The sequence below is a fragment of the Macaca fascicularis genome, chromosome 16 (genome assembly GCF_037993035.2).
Source record: "Macaca fascicularis isolate 582-1 chromosome 16, T2T-MFA8v1.1".
In the NCBI taxonomy this organism is placed as follows: domain Eukaryota; kingdom Metazoa; phylum Chordata; class Mammalia; order Primates; family Cercopithecidae; genus Macaca; species Macaca fascicularis.
Genome location: NC_088390.1, coordinates 60,003,714 through 60,021,311, shown reverse-complemented (window position 1 = coordinate 60,021,311; position 17,598 = coordinate 60,003,714). Strand labels below are relative to the sequence as shown.

General features: G+C 47.5%; 1 long non-coding RNA gene across 3 annotated transcripts in view; it reads right to left on the bottom strand.

Annotated features, from left to right (window-relative positions):
* Positions 1-6,080: 6,080 nt before the first annotated feature.
* LOC123569487 (uncharacterized) overlaps positions 6,081-17,598 on the bottom strand; it is a 43,316-nt gene continuing 31,798 nt past the window's right edge. For 2 of the 3 annotated variants that reach the window (XR_006693256.2, XR_010581861.1), the window contains exons 4-6: positions 9,683-9,774; positions 7,067-7,157; positions 6,081-6,737 (exon numbers count right to left, since the gene is read on the bottom strand). This is a non-coding gene — a long non-coding RNA (uncharacterized lncRNA). Of the gene's footprint in view, positions 6,738-7,066; positions 9,775-17,598 lie in introns of all 3 variants that reach the window. The other variant, XR_010581860.1, reaches the window with a different exon arrangement.

Sequence of the window (17,598 nt, the reverse complement as noted above, 5' to 3'; positions counted from 1 at the left end):
GTGTGGATTTGACAACCAGCAATTACAAGAACCTGAATGAAAGCAGGTCTCTTGCGCCAGTTATATTTCCTGCACTCTAGTAAAACAAAGCTCCTCGTCAGTCTGGCGTAGATGATACTCCCACTCCCGCCTCCACCCCTGCTCATCATAAAAGGATCCCTTGGATAGGGCTTTACAGCTTTCAGGACACTTTCACATGTTCAAGTCTTAAAGGCAGGGCAGGCAGAGCTCATGCAGAGATGGGGCCGTCCCGGCACCCACTGCTGTCTCTCCCCCGCCCAAGCCCAAGCACGATGCTGAGCTCAGTGAAAGTTTAACGATACTTTAGATTGATGGATCCCCTTAGTTTTCCACTTTCTCAGAATATCTCATCTGATCATCATATTAAAACACAAAAAAATTAGGCTGGCTGCGGTGGCTGACACCTGAAATCCCAGCACTTTGGGAGGCCGAGGTGGGTGGATCACCTGAGGTCAGGAGTTAGAGACCAGCCTGGCCAACATGGTGAAACCCCGTCTCTACTAAAAATACAAAAAAAAACTAGCCAGGTGTGTTGGCAGGTGCCTGTAATCCCAGCTACTCGGGAGGCTGAGGCAGGAGAATCACTTGAACCCTGGAGGCAGAGGTTACAGTAAGCCAAGATCGCATCACGGCACTCCAGCTTGGGCAACAAGAGCGAAATTCCGTCTCGGAAAAAAAAAATAATAATAAATACAAAAAATGAGCTGGGCATGGTGATACAAAAGTAATGCAGTTTTGCTAATGCTTTTAATGGCAAAAACCACAATTACTTTTGCACCATCCTAATAGTTCTTTAAGGTTGGCAAGGTGGGAATTCACATCCCATTTCAAGGATGAAGTAAACTGAAGCTCAGAGCACTGAATGATTTTCCCAGGCCCCCCTGCGGTGTAACCCTTCTGAGAAGATCTCATCAGAACTTCAACTCTGCCCACCACCAATAAGAGAACAGTAAGAGCTAACATTTATGGAATGGCTCGCCTGGTGCAGGCGGTGCTTAGCGCCTCATATGTGCTCCACATCAGCAGGTGGAAAGGAAGTGGTTATCTTTACGCACTGTTGGATTCCCAAGGATGTCAGTCCAAACGCGCTTCTTGGGCACCTATCCTGGGCCCAGGAAAGTAGTTTTGGGAATACAGAAAACAAGAACTAGTGGCATTTACAGTACCTACTGTGGAGTTAGTGAGGCAAGATGAAATCACATGAGGCAGGTGTGGTGGCTCACGCCTGTAACCCCAGCCCTTTGGGAGACCGAGGCGGGTGGATCACCTGAGGTCAGGAGTTCAAGACCAGCCTGACCAACATGGTGAAACCCCGTCTCTACTAAAAATACAAAAATTAGCTACGCATGGTTGTGGGCCCCTGTAATCCCAGCTACTCGGGAGGCTGAGGCAGGAGAATCACTTGAACCCTAGAGGCAGAGGTTGCAGTGAGCCGAGATCATGCCAGTGTACTCCAGCCTAGGCAAGAGAGTGAGACTCCATCTCAAAAAAAAAAAAAAAAAGAAAGAAATCACATGAAAGCAATGAACCACACGAACCTAATGCATGGGTAAGCAGGCTGTGGTGTCATGATGTAGATTAGGTTATATCCACTGTTCCCAGCTCAAACTCTCTCTAACTGTGTTTTTCCTCTACTCCACACCACAACAATCAACAGAGAAGGCTTCTGTGACCACATGTGTGGAGGTTTGCCTCCACATACCAAGGACCGGACAGCAGCTGGGTGTCTTCTAATTCAGTTCTGACACTATGTACATGGAGATAGTGTCAGATCCCACAGGCTAGGGGTTCAGTGTCCAATACTGCCCCACTCCCACACCAGTCGCAAGTCCAGGCCTCCAGAACTTCTGACCAACAGGCTTCAAGTTAGGCTTCCCATGACCCCTTTTCGAGTTCAATTAATTTGCTGGATCAGTTCACAGAACTCAGGGAGACACTTAAATTTACTGGTTTATTAGAAGGTATATTACAAAGGATACAGATGAAGATGATACAGAAGGGCTGGGCTCCCAACTAAACTCCACCCTTAAGCCTGGAACCATGGCCCTAAATGAAAACAGCTGACCCCATTTTTCCACCCAAATGTTGCCTTTTTTGGCCTGCCCTGCCCTATCCTGTTCCCATAAAATACTTCAGGTGGCAGAGCCACACAAGCTAGCTGAGCTGTAAGCAGAGAAGCACCTGAGCGTCAGAGACTACGGATAGATGCAGCTAACTTCAGATGGTGCAGCTTCCGAAAGGGGCCCAGCTGGAGATGGCCAGGCTTCAGGGAAAGATCACCTTCCCATCCCCTTTCCAGCCTTCCTTTCCACTGAGAGTCACCCACCGCTCGATAGTCTTCCTCATTCATCACCTTTTTTTTTTTTTCTTTTTTGAGATGGAGTCTCACTCTGTCTCCCAGGCTGGAATGTAATGGCACGATCTCGGCCCACTGCAACCTCCACCTCCGGGGTTCAAGCAATTCTTGTGCCTCAGCCTCCAGAGTAGCTAGGACTACAGGCGCACGCCACCACACCTGGCTAATTTTTGTATTTTTAGTAGAGGCAAGTTTTCACCATGTTGGCCAGGCTGGTCTCAAACTCCTAACCTCAAGTGATCTGCCCACCTCGGCCTCCCAAAGTGCTAGCATTACAGGCATAAGCCACTGCGCCCGGCCATTCATCACTTTTCAAACAGTTCATGTGACCTTATTCTTCCTGGATGCTGGACAAGAATCTGGGTGCCAAGAGGGCAGGGGCTCCCACTCTGACCCTCCACTGAGCTGGTTGGCACTTGGCCACCCCTGGATGGCAGGACTGAAAGAGCATTGTTTGTAACATGCTTGGACGCTGTGCGGGGCCTGCACAGAGCCTGCTCCAGGCAGAGAGGAGCGAATGGCCTGTTCCAGCATTAGTCCCCTCCACACTCATTCACTCACACTTTCCCTCCCATAAGGAGTGGCCAGTGACAGGCTGAGTGCAACAAGCCACTCAGTTCCCACTTGTGAAGGGGGTGGAGGGAAGTATCCCATCTAAGAGACATGTAGGGTGAGGTATGGGGGAAGGGGTGCAGAGCTTCCACGCCCTCCCTGGGCCCACCACCCTCCAGGAAGCTCCAGTGTTCAGCGATCCAGAAATCCAGAAGCTCACTGGGCCCTGTCCTCTTGGGGCTTGTTTTGTTTTTGAGACAAGGTCTTGCTCTGTCATCCAGGCTTCAGTGTAGTGGCGCAATCTCGGCTCACTGCAACTTCTACCTCCCAGGCTCAAGCCCTCCTGAGTGGCTGGGACTACAGGCGTGCACCACCAGGCCCAGTTGCTTTTTTGTATTTTCCATAGAAATGGAGTTTTTCCATGTTGCCCAGGCTGGTCTCAAACTCCTGGCCTTAAGCAATCCACCTGCCTTGGCCTCCCAAAATGCTGATTAGAGGCTGAGCCACCAAGCCTGGCCTCTTGGGTTTTTATGGAAGCCTCATGATGTCAGCCTTCCTTCCCCCAGGGTTGTGGTCTTCAGACTCACAGTCATGAAATTAGGGGAACATTCAAGTGAAAGGAGGACAGGAGAAGGTCAGAGGCCTGCCCCTGAGGCCTAACACACCCAACGTTCTAACGTTCTAACAAGACTGTAAGAAGGGCTCTGGGAGTATGAGCCAGGAACAGCCCAACGAGTTCACCTTGCCTGCTGCCTAGACTGAGCCCATTAGTCAAGACCGGTACTGCAATAGGGAAAGTAATTCACGCAGAGCCGGCTGTGTGGGAGACCAGAGTTTTATTATTTCTCAAATCAGTCTCCCCAAGCATTCAGGGATCAGAGTTTTTAAGGATAATTTGGTGGGTGGAGGGGCCAGTGAGTGTTGGAAGTGCTGACTTGTTGGGTCGGAGATGAAATCATAGGGAGTTAAAGCTGTCCTCTTCCATAGTCAGTTCCTGGGTGGGGTCCACAAGATCACATGAGCCAGTTTATTGATCTGGGTGATGCCAGCTGATCCATCAAGTGCAGAATCTGCAATATATCTGATCTTAGGTCTTAACAATAGTGATGTTATCCCCAGGAGCAATTTGGGGAGGGTCAGAATCTTGTAGCCTCCAGCTGCCTGACTCCTAAACAATAATTTCTAATCTTTCGGCTAATTTGTTAGTCTTACAAAGGCAGTCTAGTCCAGAGGCAAGAAGGGGGTTTGTTAAGGGGAATGAGCTGTTAATCATCTTTGTTTCAAAGTCAAACTATAAATTTAAGCTCCTCCCAAAGTTAGTTTGGCCTATTCTTAGGTTTGAACATGGACAGCTTGGAGGTTAGAAGCAAGATGGAGTTGGTTAGGTCAGATTGCTTTCACTGTCTCAGTTATAATTTTGCAATGGCAGTTTCAGAACCATAGATGAAAACCAATATATATCATAACACCACACAGACTACGCTGTCAGAGTTACAGTAAATCAAAGGAAAGCGAAGATGGAAGATTTAGTGCTGCACTGTTCAATATGGTAGCTGCTAGCCACATGTGACCATTGAGCACCTAACATGTGGCCAGTCTAAACTGAGATGTGCTGTAAGTGCAAAAAACACAACAGAGTTTTAAAACTTGGTACAAAAATAAGATTGTAAACATATCTCATTAATTTTTACACTGATTACATGTTAAAATAATAATGTTTTGAGTATGTTAGGTTAAATAAATTAGTAAAATTAATTTGGTGGGGCACAGTGCCTCAAACCTGTAATCCCAACAGTTTGGGAGGCTGAGGCAGGCGGATCACCTGAGGTCAGGAGTTCAAGACCAGCCTGGCCAACATGGTGAAACCCCATCTCTACTAAAAATACAAGAAATTAGCCAGTTGGGGTGGCTCATGCCTGTAATCCCAGTTACTCAGGAGGCTGAGGCAGGAGAATCGCTTGAACCTGGGAGGCGGAGGTTGCAGTGAGCCGAGATTGCGCCACCGCACTCCAGCCTGGGTGACAGAGCAAGACTCTGCCTCAAAAAATAATAATAATAATTTCACTTGTTTATTGTTTGTTACTTTTTTAGTGTGGCTACAAAAAAATTTTAAATTACATCTGAAACTTACATCATATTTCTATGAGACAGGGCTGGTTTGAAATAATGATCAATCACATTTTTGTTTTTTTTGTCTTTTTTTTTTTTTTTCCAAGGCAGGGTCTCACTCTGTCACCCGGGCTGGAATACAGTGATGCGATCTCAGCTCATGGCAACCTCCACCTCCCAGGTTCAAGCGATTCTCCTGCCTCAGCTTCTTGAGTAGCTGGGATTACAGGCATGTACCACCAGGCCTGGTTAATTTTTGTATTTTGTGGTAGAGGTGAGGTTTCACCACGTTGGCCAGGCTGGTCTTGAATTCCTAACCTCAGCTGATCCGCCCGCGTCGGCCTCCCAAAGTGCTGGGATTACAGGCGTGAGCCACTGCACCCAGCCTATCAACATGTTTTAGATGCTTAACTAAATGCTAAGCATGTTATGTGTTTCATTATTTAATATTTATGTAGTCTTCACAATTTCATTATTATTCCATTTTACAGGTGAGGAAGCCATGGTTTAAAGCAGAGATCACCAACTGCTGGACCACAGACCTGCACCAGTTCACAGCCTGTTAGGAACTGAGCCACACAGCAGGAGGTGAGTGGCAGCCAACGGAGCATTACCACCTGAGGTCCGCATCCTGTCAGATCAGTGGCAGCATCGGATTCTTATAGGAGCACAAACCCTATTGTGAACTATGCATGCCAGGGATCTAGATTGCACACTCCTTATGAGAATCTAATGCCTGATGATCTGAGGTGGAACAGTTTCATCCCAAAGCCATCCCCAGCAATCCAGTTCTTGGAAGAATTGTCTTCCACAAAATCAGTTCCTGGTGCTAAAAAGGTTGGGGACCACTGGTTTAAAGGACTTAGGCACATAACTATTAAAAAGGATAAGTGAAATAAGCCAGGAAAGACAAACTTTACATGTTCACGCTTATTTGTGGGATCTAAAAATTTTAAAACAATTGAACTCATGGAGATAAAAAGTAGCCAGAGGGTTACCAGAGGCAGGGAGGGGCAGGCAGGGGTGGGTGGGAAGTGAGGATGAAGCAGGAAATTTCCCTGACCCCTTCACTGGTGGGAACCGGAGTGCACGGGCACTAGAACTAGCTGGCCGCTAGGGTACCGGCGCCAGCAAGGACAGACTCCACTGGCTCAGTCCTGCTTTGTTCCACCCCTTGCAGGAGGGGGAGCACAGGTGAGTGAGTGCAGGAGCCAGGGCGAGCACTTTTGGGTGCCAGCAGAAGCAAAGCTCTGTGTAGTACCGCGGTAGCGTCTAGGGAGATGCCCATGACCCCTGAAACCCCAGAAAGAGTTACAGTCAGCGCTCTTTTAGCTTAGTCATCCACAGACGGCTTAAGTGTTAACAGCTCAGTGGAGGGTCAGTGTGACAGTCTTTTGCACCCGCACCTGAGTTCCTGTCCGGCATCCAGGAGGAATGAGGTCACACAAACAAATTGGAGATGGTAAGTTCGGGGGATTTTATTGCCAATGAAAGTGGCTCTCAGTGGGAAGGGGAGCTGAAATGGGGATGGAGTGGGAAGATAACCTTCCCCGGAGTCCAGCCATCCCCCACCGCACTCCTCTCCGAAGCAATGTTGTCAAGCCATCCCTCTGAAGTCAAGCTGCTTCTCTCTAACGTCCAACCATAGTCTCAGACATCCCGCTGCTTCTCCTCTTCTCCTCTTCTCTGCTGGCAGAGCCTGGGGTGTTTATGGACAGAGGATGGGGGCAGGGCGGGCCATGAGTGGTTTTATAAAAGGCAACATTTGAGCAGGAAAACAGGAATGCATGTTCTCACTTAGGGCCACAGTTCTAGGCTTGAGGATGGGGCCCTCACCAGGGACCTGCCCTCTTCTGCCCAGAATTTCCCTGCCTCCTATCCCTATCAGAGATAATTAATGGGTACAAAAAATAGTTAAAGTATGAATAAGATCCTTATTTGATAGCACAACAGGATGACTTATAGTCAATAATAATTTAACTGTATGTTTTAAAATAATTACAGAAGACTGGGCACGATGGCTCATACCTGTAATCCCAGCACTTTGGGAGGCCAAGGCAGGAGGATTGCTTGAATCCGGGAGTTCAAGACCAGCCTGGGCATCATGGTGAAACCTCATCTGTACAAAAAATACAAAAATTAGCCAGATATGGTGATAGGCGCCTGTGGTCCTAGGTACTCTGGAGGCTGAGGTAAGAGGATTGCTTGAGCAAGGTCAAGGCTGCAGTGAGCCATGATCACATCGCTGCCCTCTAGCCTGGGTGACAGAGAAAGATCCTGTCTCAAAAAATAAAAAAATAAAATAACTAAAAGAGTGTAATTGGGTTATTTGTAACACAAAGAATAAATGCTTGAGGTGATGGACATCCCATTTACCCTGATGTGATTATCACACATTATATACCTATATCAAAATATCTCATGTACCTGATATATACACCTACTGTATATATATACCCACAAAATTTTAAAATGTACCCACAAAAATTAAAAATTAAAAAAGATGCATTAAAACTATACATATTAGGATAGAAAGTGTCCGTAATAAACTGGGTTTTTTTTGGTGTTTTTTTTTTTTTTTTTTGAGATGGAGTCTCACTCTGTCACCCAGACTGGAGTGCGCGTGGTGCAATCTCGGCTCACTGCAAGCTCCGCCTCTGGGTTCATGCCATTCTCCTGCCTCAGCCTCCCAAGTAGCTGGGACTACAGGCACCTGCCACCACACCGGGCTAATTTTTTTGTATTTTTAGTAGAGATGGGGTTTCACCATGTTAGCCAGAATGGTCTTGATCTCTTGACCTCATGATCCATCCGCCTCGGCCTCCCAAAGTGCTGGGATTACAGGCTTGAGCCACCACGCCCAGCCAATGAATTGTTTTTTTTACAATTATCGCCCATTATCAGAAAAATAAAATATACCTATATCATTTAATAAAGAAATTAAGTGTCTTGCCCAAGGCCATCTAGCCAGATAGCTGTACAGCCGGGACTTGAACCCTGGGCCTATGGTGACTCCAAGTTCACCCTTTATACCATGAGAACCAACAAGAGACTTTGGAGGACATAAGAGGCAAACTCTCACTCATGTCAGGTCTTCTTTTTGCAATATCCTTGGAAGGTGGCCAGCCAGCATCTACTTGAATACTTCCAACAACAGGGAGCTCATTACCTTTCTGGCAGCATGCTCTACTGTTGGCAGCTGGTTATTAGAATTTTCCTCCATCAAATGAGGAGAAATCTGTGCATTCTAATATCTGATCTTGAGTTCTGGATCCTCACGGAGGAGATGGCCCCGTTCAGCCAGACCAAAACTGGGCTGGCTTGCACTAGTCCCTAAAGAGAGACTTCAGGAGTGGGTCCAGCAGGTTCCACACTGCTTCATGGTGAAGGGAACACGAATCCATCCTGTATCTCACTCCTCTCACCTCCACTGACCAGCACTTCCTGCAGACTTGCCCAGGTAAAGCTTGTCTGCTGTGTGTACACTGCTTCCATGATGGGGCTTTGGGGCCTCAGCTGCAGAAATGCCTGAATTTCCATTCATGGTAGGGCCTCCCACCCTTGAAAGAATAATTATCTGCCTGCTGAGCTGATAGGTTCCCATCTGATGAGGGCTGAATGCTGTAGCTTTAGAAAAGACACCAGAAAAGGCAAGCTCCTGAACTGGCTTTGACAGATTCCCCCAGCTACTCTAAGGAAAAAAAAAAAAAAATGACTGAGGTGGGTGTGGGATGGAGGGTTGGGGAGAAGGCCTAGAAAGGAAAAGAAAATGAATATGGGATGCTAATGAGTTCCTGTGATCTCACTGTCTCCTATTCCAGCACATGCTCCTCTGCAGAGTGATGGGGCTGCCTTGCCAGCTGGAGCCTGAAACTGTGCCCAGGTAGACAGAACCCCGAGTCCCAGGACAGCCTGGGAAATGTTGGCTGCCTGCTAATGGAAGAATGTCCAGGATGGAAAAAAAGAGGCTGGACCTGCAAATGACATTGTATTTCAGGTATCTGCTTTACTGGTCTGCCCCTCCCCACCTCTGTAGCTCCCTCACAGTGACAGCAGAGCTGTGAACCCAGGAACAAACCCCACCATTGCCCCGTCCTCTCTCATCTCTACTTTCCACATTGAAAAATAATAAAAGAGGCCAGGCATGGTGGCTCAAAACACCTATAACACCAGCACTAGGAGGCCAAGATAAGAGAATTGCTTGAGGCCAGGAGTTCAAGACCTGCCTGAGCAACATAGAGAGACCCCCTGCCATCTCTGCAAAAACTAAAAATTAGCTGGGCATGGTGGCATGCACTTGAAGTCCCAGCTACTTGAGAGGCTAAGTCAGAAGGATCACTTGAGCCCAGAAGGTTGAGGCTGTAATGAACCATGATTGTGCCACTGCCTTCCAGCCTGGGTGACAGAGTGAGATCCTGTCTCTAAAAAATAAATAAGGTAATAATAATAAAATAAATGCCCTCCAGGAGTTTCAGTAAAGAGTCTGAAGTATATAATTTGTACTTGTACCTCAGTCCAGCCTTCTGCCAGTAACCATGATTGCAGGTTGATCCCAAAAGTTGGTGTCTTCATCTGTTTTATGCTACTATAACAGAATACCACATGCCGGGAAATTTATTAGGAATAAATATGTACTTAGCTCACAGTTCTGGAGGCTGGGAAGTCCAAGAGCATGGCACCAGCATCTGGGAAGTCCAAGAGCACAGCACCAGCATCTGGTGAGGTCCTTTGCGCAGCTTCATCCCATAATGAAAGGCAGATGGGCAAGAGAGCACAAGAAGAGGCAAGCAAGAGAGGGCCAAATTCGCATTTATAACAACCCACCCTCTCAATAGCAAACCCACTTCTGCAGTAACAACATTAACCTATTCATAAGGGTGGAGTCCTCATGACCTAATCACCTCTTAATAATCCTACCTCTTAGAACCATCGCAATGGCAATTAAATTTCAACATGAATTTTGGAGGGGACATTCAAACCACAGCTGGTACAGTTTATATAGCTAGCATGGTTAGGCTCAAATAAAGCTATCATAGGATTATTGATTGCCAATCATGTTCCAGGCTATGCCTTAAGTGCTTTGTATACTTGCAACACATTTGTGAGCTGAGAATTATTCTTATGAGCATTTTCCAGATGTGGAAACGGGGTTCAGAAGACTTAAATAGGAAGGTCGCCCAGACAAAACATAGTAGGAATTTGAACCCAGAGGGAATTTGAACCCAGGGCTGTTCTGCTCTAAAATCTGTGCTCTAACAACAAAAAAAAATTCTGTTATGGCAAATTTCTAATATACACAAAAGTTCCACAAACTAGTACCATGAATCACTACATATCTGCCACCAAGTTACAATAACCATCAACACAGGGCCACTCTTGTTGCATCTCCTCCTTTTCCCTAATTTTTTTTTCTTTTTTTTTGAGACGGAGTTTCACTTTTGTTGCCCAGGCTGGAGTGCAATGAGGTGATCTCTGCTCACTGCAACCTCTGCCTCCTGGGTTCAAGCAATTCTCCTGCCTTGGCCTGCAGAATAGCTGGGATTATAGGCGCCCACAACCACACCTGGCTAATTTTTGCATTTTTAGCAGAGACGGGGTTTCACCATATTAGCCAGGCTGGTCTCAAACTCCTGACCTCAGGTGACCCGCCCTCCTCAGCCTGCCTAAGTGCTGGGATTACAAGCATAAGCCACCGCGCCCAGCCTACTTTTTGTATTTTTTTTTAGTAGAGACAGGGTTTCACCATGTTGACCAGGCTGGTCTCAAACTCCTGACCTCAGGTGATCCACCTGCCTTGGCCTCCCAAAGTGCTGGGATCATAGGCATGAGCCACCTTGCATGGCCAATTAAGTCATTTTTAATGAACATTAGATATCATGTCATTTCACCCATAAATAGTTCAACATATATCTCTAAAAGATAAAGACATTCTTAACCCCCTCAAAATAATAACTTTTGGTGAGAGATTACCAAGAAAATGTCCTGTTGTTCTTTCAAACAGGAAAATGGCAATATTTGCATTGCCCCCATAGGAAGAAAGCATTTCTTTGGATGTCTTGTGGCATTTTAGCATAACATTGCGGGGGACATAGTCATTGTCTGCTGAGTCCAGGAATGCCCATTGGGCAGCCCCTTAATCACAAGGATCTGCTCACCTTGCCCCGTGGAACAAGTTTTCTACATGTTACCCCTAAGTAACATCAATGGATCCATAAAGAAAACCTGCTCACGCCTGTAATCCCAGCACTTAAGGCGGGCAGATCACCTGAGGTCGGGAGTTCAAGACCAGCCTGACCAACATGGAGAAACCCCATCTCTACTAAAAATACAAAATTAGCCAGGCGTGGCAGCGCATGCCTGTAATTCCACCTACTCGGGAGGTTGAGGCAAGAGAATTGCTTGAACCCGGGAGGCAGAGGTTGCAGTGAGCTGCGATCGTGCCATTGCACTCCAGCCTGGGCAACAAGGGCGAAACTCTGTCAAAAAGAAAAGAACAGAACAGAACAGAACAGAACAGAAAAGAAAAGAAAAGAAAAGAAAAGAGAAAAGAAAAGAAAAGGAAAAGAAAGAAGGAAGGAGGGAGGGATGGAGGGAGGGAGGGAGGGAGAGAGGGAAGGAAGGAAAGAAAGAAGGAAAGAAAAAGACCTGCTGGAAACCAGATGTAACTGGCTGTGCTGTCTCAGAACCTGTTACATGGTTCGCTGTGTGTGTGTGTGTGTGTGTGTGTGTGTGTGTGTGTGTGTGTGTGTGTGAGAGAGATAAGATTCACATTTACTGACCATACCTACATCTCAGACATTAAGCTAGGTGCTTTCAGATGTGCCAAGAACCTAACACTCAGGTTTTAAAATTTTGATTAGATTCTTGTAGTTCAGATTCCCATTTGGTTCAAAATTCCATTCTGTGCTGGAATATTATGGAAGAGAAGATACTCCCTTCAGAGGCTAAACCTATCAATCAACAGCATTTCTTAGAGAGAGAGTGTGTGTGAGTGTGTGTGTGTGTGTAAGCCACCCTGAGAGGCACCCTGGAAAGTACCAAGACTAGGCTGTGGTTCCTGCCCTATCCTGCCATGGAAGAAACCTCCCTGCATTGGAGTCCACGGATACTTAGTAATCTCCTTCTCCCATGCTCCAGGGCTTGTGATCATTGTCCTAACAAGCTTGGGAGTTTAGTTGTTAGGGTGGATGAGACAAAGTACACAAAGAGCCAGGCGTGGTGGCTCAAGCCTGTAATCTTAGCACTTTGGGAGGCTGAGGCAGGAGGCTCGCTTGAGCCCAGGAGTTCAAGACCAGTCTGGGCAACATAGTGAGACCTCATCTCTACCAAAAAGAATGTTAAAAATTAGCTGGGCATGGTGGCATGCACCTGTAGTCCTAGCTACTAGGGAGGCTGAGGCAGAGCTTGAACTGGGGAGGTTGAGGTTGCAGTGAGCTGTGATCATGCCACTGCACTCCAGCCTGGGTGACAGATCTAGATTCTGTCTCCTAAAAATAAAAGTACACAAAGAAGTGGATCTTGGCTGGGGGCGGTGACTCACGCCTGTAATCCCAGCATTTTGGGAGGCTGAAGCAGGCAGATCACCTGAGGTCAGGAGTTAGAGACCAGCCTGGCCAACATGGTGAAACCCCGTCTCTAGTAAAAATACAAAAATTAGCTGGGCATGGTGGCGCACGACCGTAATCCCAGCCACCTGGGAGGTGGAGGCAGGAGAATCACTGGAACTCGGAAGGCAGAGGCTGCAGTGAGTCGAGATCACGCCACTGCACTCCAGCCTGGGCAACAGACAGAGGCTCCATCTAAGAAAATAAAAAAAAAAAAGTAGATCTCCTAGGCAAAAGATACCAAATACCACAGCAGATGTCATGAGGGGCAATACTAAAAAGCAGTAGCATCAACGTGTGATGAGAAAATCAGGAAAGCATAGGGGAGGAGCTGGTGGGATGTGAGATGTAGAATATGCCCCAGAACTGTGGGCAGTTTGCTCTACCCAGCCATGTACTATGGACTCTAGAGGCCACACGATGGGTTCTACTCTGCAGTGCCTCCTCGCGGTGATGCTGGTGATGGGCCTTTGGCGTGTGGGGAGCTTTGGTCCTATTTGTGCTCTTGGATAAGTGCCAGGTTTCCCCTGACTGCTCAGGGATGTCTGCCCCTAACACGAGACCCTTGTTGCTGATGGAGATGGCTCTCAGGGTTTGCTTGTTAACCCCACAAAGCTAGGAGTTGCTACAGCTCTCTGTGACTCCAGCAGATGGTTTGCTGGTTGAATCATTCGTTTTGTGCCACAGTGAGAATGCTGAGGGGATTGGAAGCACTGCTGGAGGAAAGAGTTATACCTGCTGGAGTCAGGGCTCAAAATAAACCCATGGTTAGGATTTTTTTTTTTTTTAGATGGAGTCTCACTCTGTCACCCAGGCTAGAGTGCAGTGGCGCAATCTCGGCTCACTGCAACCTCCACCCCTCAGGTTCCAGCCATTCTCCTTCCTCAGCCTACCCAGTAGCTAGGATTACAGGCGTGTGCCACGATGCCCAGCTAATTTTTGTATTTTTAGTAGAGATGAGGTTTCACCATGTTGGTCAGGCTGATCTCAAACTCCTGACCTCAAGTGATCGGCCCAACTCGGCCTCCCAAAGTGCTGGGATTACAGGCGTGAGCCACCGCCCCCGGCGATAACTAGAATTTTTACAGCCAGAGTGATGGGGGAGGGAATCAAAAGAAGAAAGGCACAGGGGTAGGAACAAGGCATTTTCAGAGAATTCCCAGTGAAGGCTGGGTGGTAGAGGGCAGGAGAGGAGAACCCTGGAGATGCATGTAGAGAAGCAGGTTGGGGAAATTTTTAAAAACCCATAAAAACATACTGAGGACTTACACATAGCAATGGACAGCCAATGAAGGGGACTGGCGGAATTGTCACAAGACCTGAGGAGTATTAATCTAACACAGATTAATAACACCATGATTGGGAAGGAGGAAGAAATGGGGGCCAGGAGATCAGCTGGAAGGCCCTAAGTGCAATTGCACCCTATTGCGATTGTGGTTTACTTCTCTAAGGCTGCCACTGGAATGTGGGGCTCTTGAAGTAAGCACTCTGCTGGCTTTCAAAATCTTGGGAATGGGACTGAACTGCATTAACTTTTTATTTTTCCAGTGCCTGGCACATAGTAGGTGCTCAATAAATATTTATTGAAAAGGAGAGAGAAAGAGAGAAAAGGAAGGGAGAGAGAGAAAAAGAGGGAGGAGGGTGAGGGAAGGGAAGGAAGTAGAAAAAAATTATGAAAGTCAAACGTGTAAGGCTATGGAGATGGTTTAGATAGAGGTAATGAAGGCCTTTCTGTAGGGCACTCCAAACACCAAGGTGGGGAAACCACAGATACTTCTGTAAGAGGATCTATAGGACTTGGCAAGTGACTTGATGTGGGAGGAAATCAAGAGCAAGGAATCTAGATGATTGGGAGAATGAGGACACCATTAATATAAATAAGACAAATGGGAACTGAAGTGGGTCGGTGGGAAAGGCAGTATGAGGATGATTTTCCTTTTTTTTTTTTTTTTGAGATGGAGTCTCACTCTTGACCAGGCTGGAGTGCCATGGCATGATCTTGGCTCACTGCAGCCTCCGCCTCTTGGGTTCAAGCAATTCTCATGCCTCAGCCTCCCGAGTAGCTGGGACTACAGGCATGCATCACCACGCCCAGCTAATTTTTTTGTATTTTTAGTACAGATGAGGTTTCACCACGTGGGCCAGGCTGGTCTTGAACTCCTGGCCCCAAGTGATCCGCCTGCCTTAGCCTCTCAGAGGGCCAGGATTACAGGCGTGTGCCATGGTGCCCAGCCATGGATGATTTTCATTTTGGACATTTTGAGTTTCAGGCGCCAGCAGGACCATCAAATGTATCTGTCTAGCCAGTAGCTGGACACATGGAGCAACAGCTTAGGAGATCAGTGCTAAACAGCAGTCTGGGAAGACATCTGCAAAGAGGGCCTGATGGCAGTCCTGGGAGTGGGTGAGATCACGAAGCAGGAAGGAGAGAAAACAAGAGGCCAAAGGGCAAGAGTCTCAAGGATGCCAACACTTACGGGAAGAGAACAAGCAACTGTTGGAGAGAGAAAAGGAAAATGGGGAAAGTTCAGGATCCCTATGGCCAAGGAGGAGCATTTCAGCAGGGCCAGATGCTTCCGAGGTCAAGCCCGAGAAGAGCCTGCAATCCAGCAGCAATAGGAGGTCACAGGAATTCTCAGAGGATCCACTGACTGTGACGTGCTGAGGGCGGATCCAGATTGTGCCGATGAAGAAAGAAGTGGGTGGTGAGATCCGGAAGCCGCCAGTAAAACACTCTTTGAAGGGCTTTGGCAGCAATGTGGGGAAGAAAGGAAGGACTGTGGCTCGAGAGGGAGGAGGGATGGGAGGAAGACTTGTTTTTAGAATGGGTGAGCTGAGAACGGATTTGTAGGTGGAAAAGAAGAAAACAGCCAGATGGAAAAGGAAGGAGGCAGAGGGCATTTGGTGGAGCGGAGAAGGCCCCGGAGAAGGAGGGGGAAATGAACACAGTACTTTTTTCTAAAGCACACTAATTGAAGCTGCACATCCATGGTAATAAGAAGTCCTTACATTTGAAAAGCAATGAAATGCAGTCTCCAAAGTATTTTTATACACTCTATCTTATTGAATCCGGTGGGAGGTAGAGTACATTTATATCTAAAATGTAAGGAGGTTAAATGATTTACCCAAGATCACCTCGCTCATCAACAGAACTACTTGGGGTCAAGTACCTGTTGTGTCAGCACCATGTGAGGTGCCTGAGAGCCCAGAAGGGACTGGTAGAGGCTCCTCCCCGCAAGGAGCTCAAAGCCCAGGAGACTGAGCTTCCTTCTACTGGCAAAAATGCCCCAAAACATAATGTGCTCAGAGGAGGGCACTTTTTCAGACCGGGGAAGGGAGAGGAGCGGGATTCAAAGGAGGCTTTCCAGAGGAGGTGATGTTTGGGCTGAGCGTGAAGCCGAAATGACCTGGCTAAGTGGGCGGCAGCAAGAGGAAGTCCACTCCCAGCAAAAGAGGTCTGTGCGCAAGAGCCTGGGGCCTTTGGGAACTGTGAGCAACTCACTCCGCTGGAACACGGGGTAGGTGTGGCTGGGTACAGGAGAGGAGTGTGCCAAGATAGGGGTGGGAGGAACATGGCAGCCACCCTGAAAAATTCTAATTCCTTCCTTTTCAACCAGTGAGGCGTTTTGATCAAGGGAAAGATACCATCAGATTTGCATTCTAGAACAGTCACTCTGGAAGTCCCCTGGAGGTAGTACAGAGGATGGATTAGAGAAGGATGTTACCGGAGGCAGGGAGACCAGTTAAAATGCAAATACAGTGGCCTGGGCAGAAAAGGGGAGGGCCTGGAAGGGGCAGTGGCATTTGTAACGGAACAGATAATGAGTATCCGTCTATGAAGAAAGAACTAGTCAGCCTTAGAGGAAGAATGAGATGAGGAAATAAGGAAAGGAAGGATCTAGGATGATTCCCAGGTTCTGACTTGAACAGAAGCAGGAAGAAAAGCAGATATTAATGAGGATGGGGAGTTGGGTAGCAAATAAGCTCAGGACACATTGGGTTAAGAAGCCTGTGGGACATCCAGGTGGAGGTGTCCAGTAGGCAGTTGGAGACAGAGGTCTGGAGCTCCTGAGGAGGCTGACCTAGAGATAATCTTTGTGAGTCATCAGCGTAAGTCACCAACATGAGCCACTGGTGGGGATGAGTGTTTGGAAGGAGAAGAGAAAAGGGCCTCTCATACAGCCTGGAGGAGCACTGGCCTTTAAGAAGGTGAAAGAAGCCAGGCACGGTGGCTCACACCTATAATCCCAGCACTTTGGGAGGCCAAGGCAGGAGGATCACTTGAGCCCAGGAGTTTGAGACCAGCATGGGCAGGATGGCAAAACCTCATCTCTACAAAAAATAAAATTAGCCAGGTGTAGTGGCATGTGCCTGTAGTCCCAGCTGCTCAGGAAGCTGAGGCCAGAGAATCGCTTGAACCCAGGAGGCAGAGGCTGCAGTGAGCTGAGATTATGCCACTGCACCCCAGCGTGAGTGACAGAGCGAGACTCCATCTGAAAATAAATAAACAAATTAAATAAACACAAATACAAATACAAAAATTAGCTGGACGTGGTGGCACGCTCCTGTAATCCCAGCTGCTTGGGTGGCTGAGTCACAAGAATCGCTTGAACCCGAGAGGCGGAGGTTGCAGTAAGCCAAGATCATGCCGCTGCACTCCAGCCTGGGCAACAGAGCAAGACTCTTTCAAAAAAAAATTTTTTTTAATGGCAAAAATAAAAAAAAGCAAAGGAGGTGAGGAGAGGCCAGAGAGGCAGGAGAGAGAAAGTGATATAGGAGAAGACATAGAGCTTGAGGGGGTCCCGTGGGAGGATGCTACTGAGAGTGAGAAGAGCAGAATCTCATTTGCTTTCGGGGGAGGGAAGATGGCTTCTCCTAGGCTGGTCAGAGAAGGCTTTAGGAAATAGAAAAAACTGAGAAAAAGAAAAGCCCTTTCAAGCTGAGAAATGGGAGGGA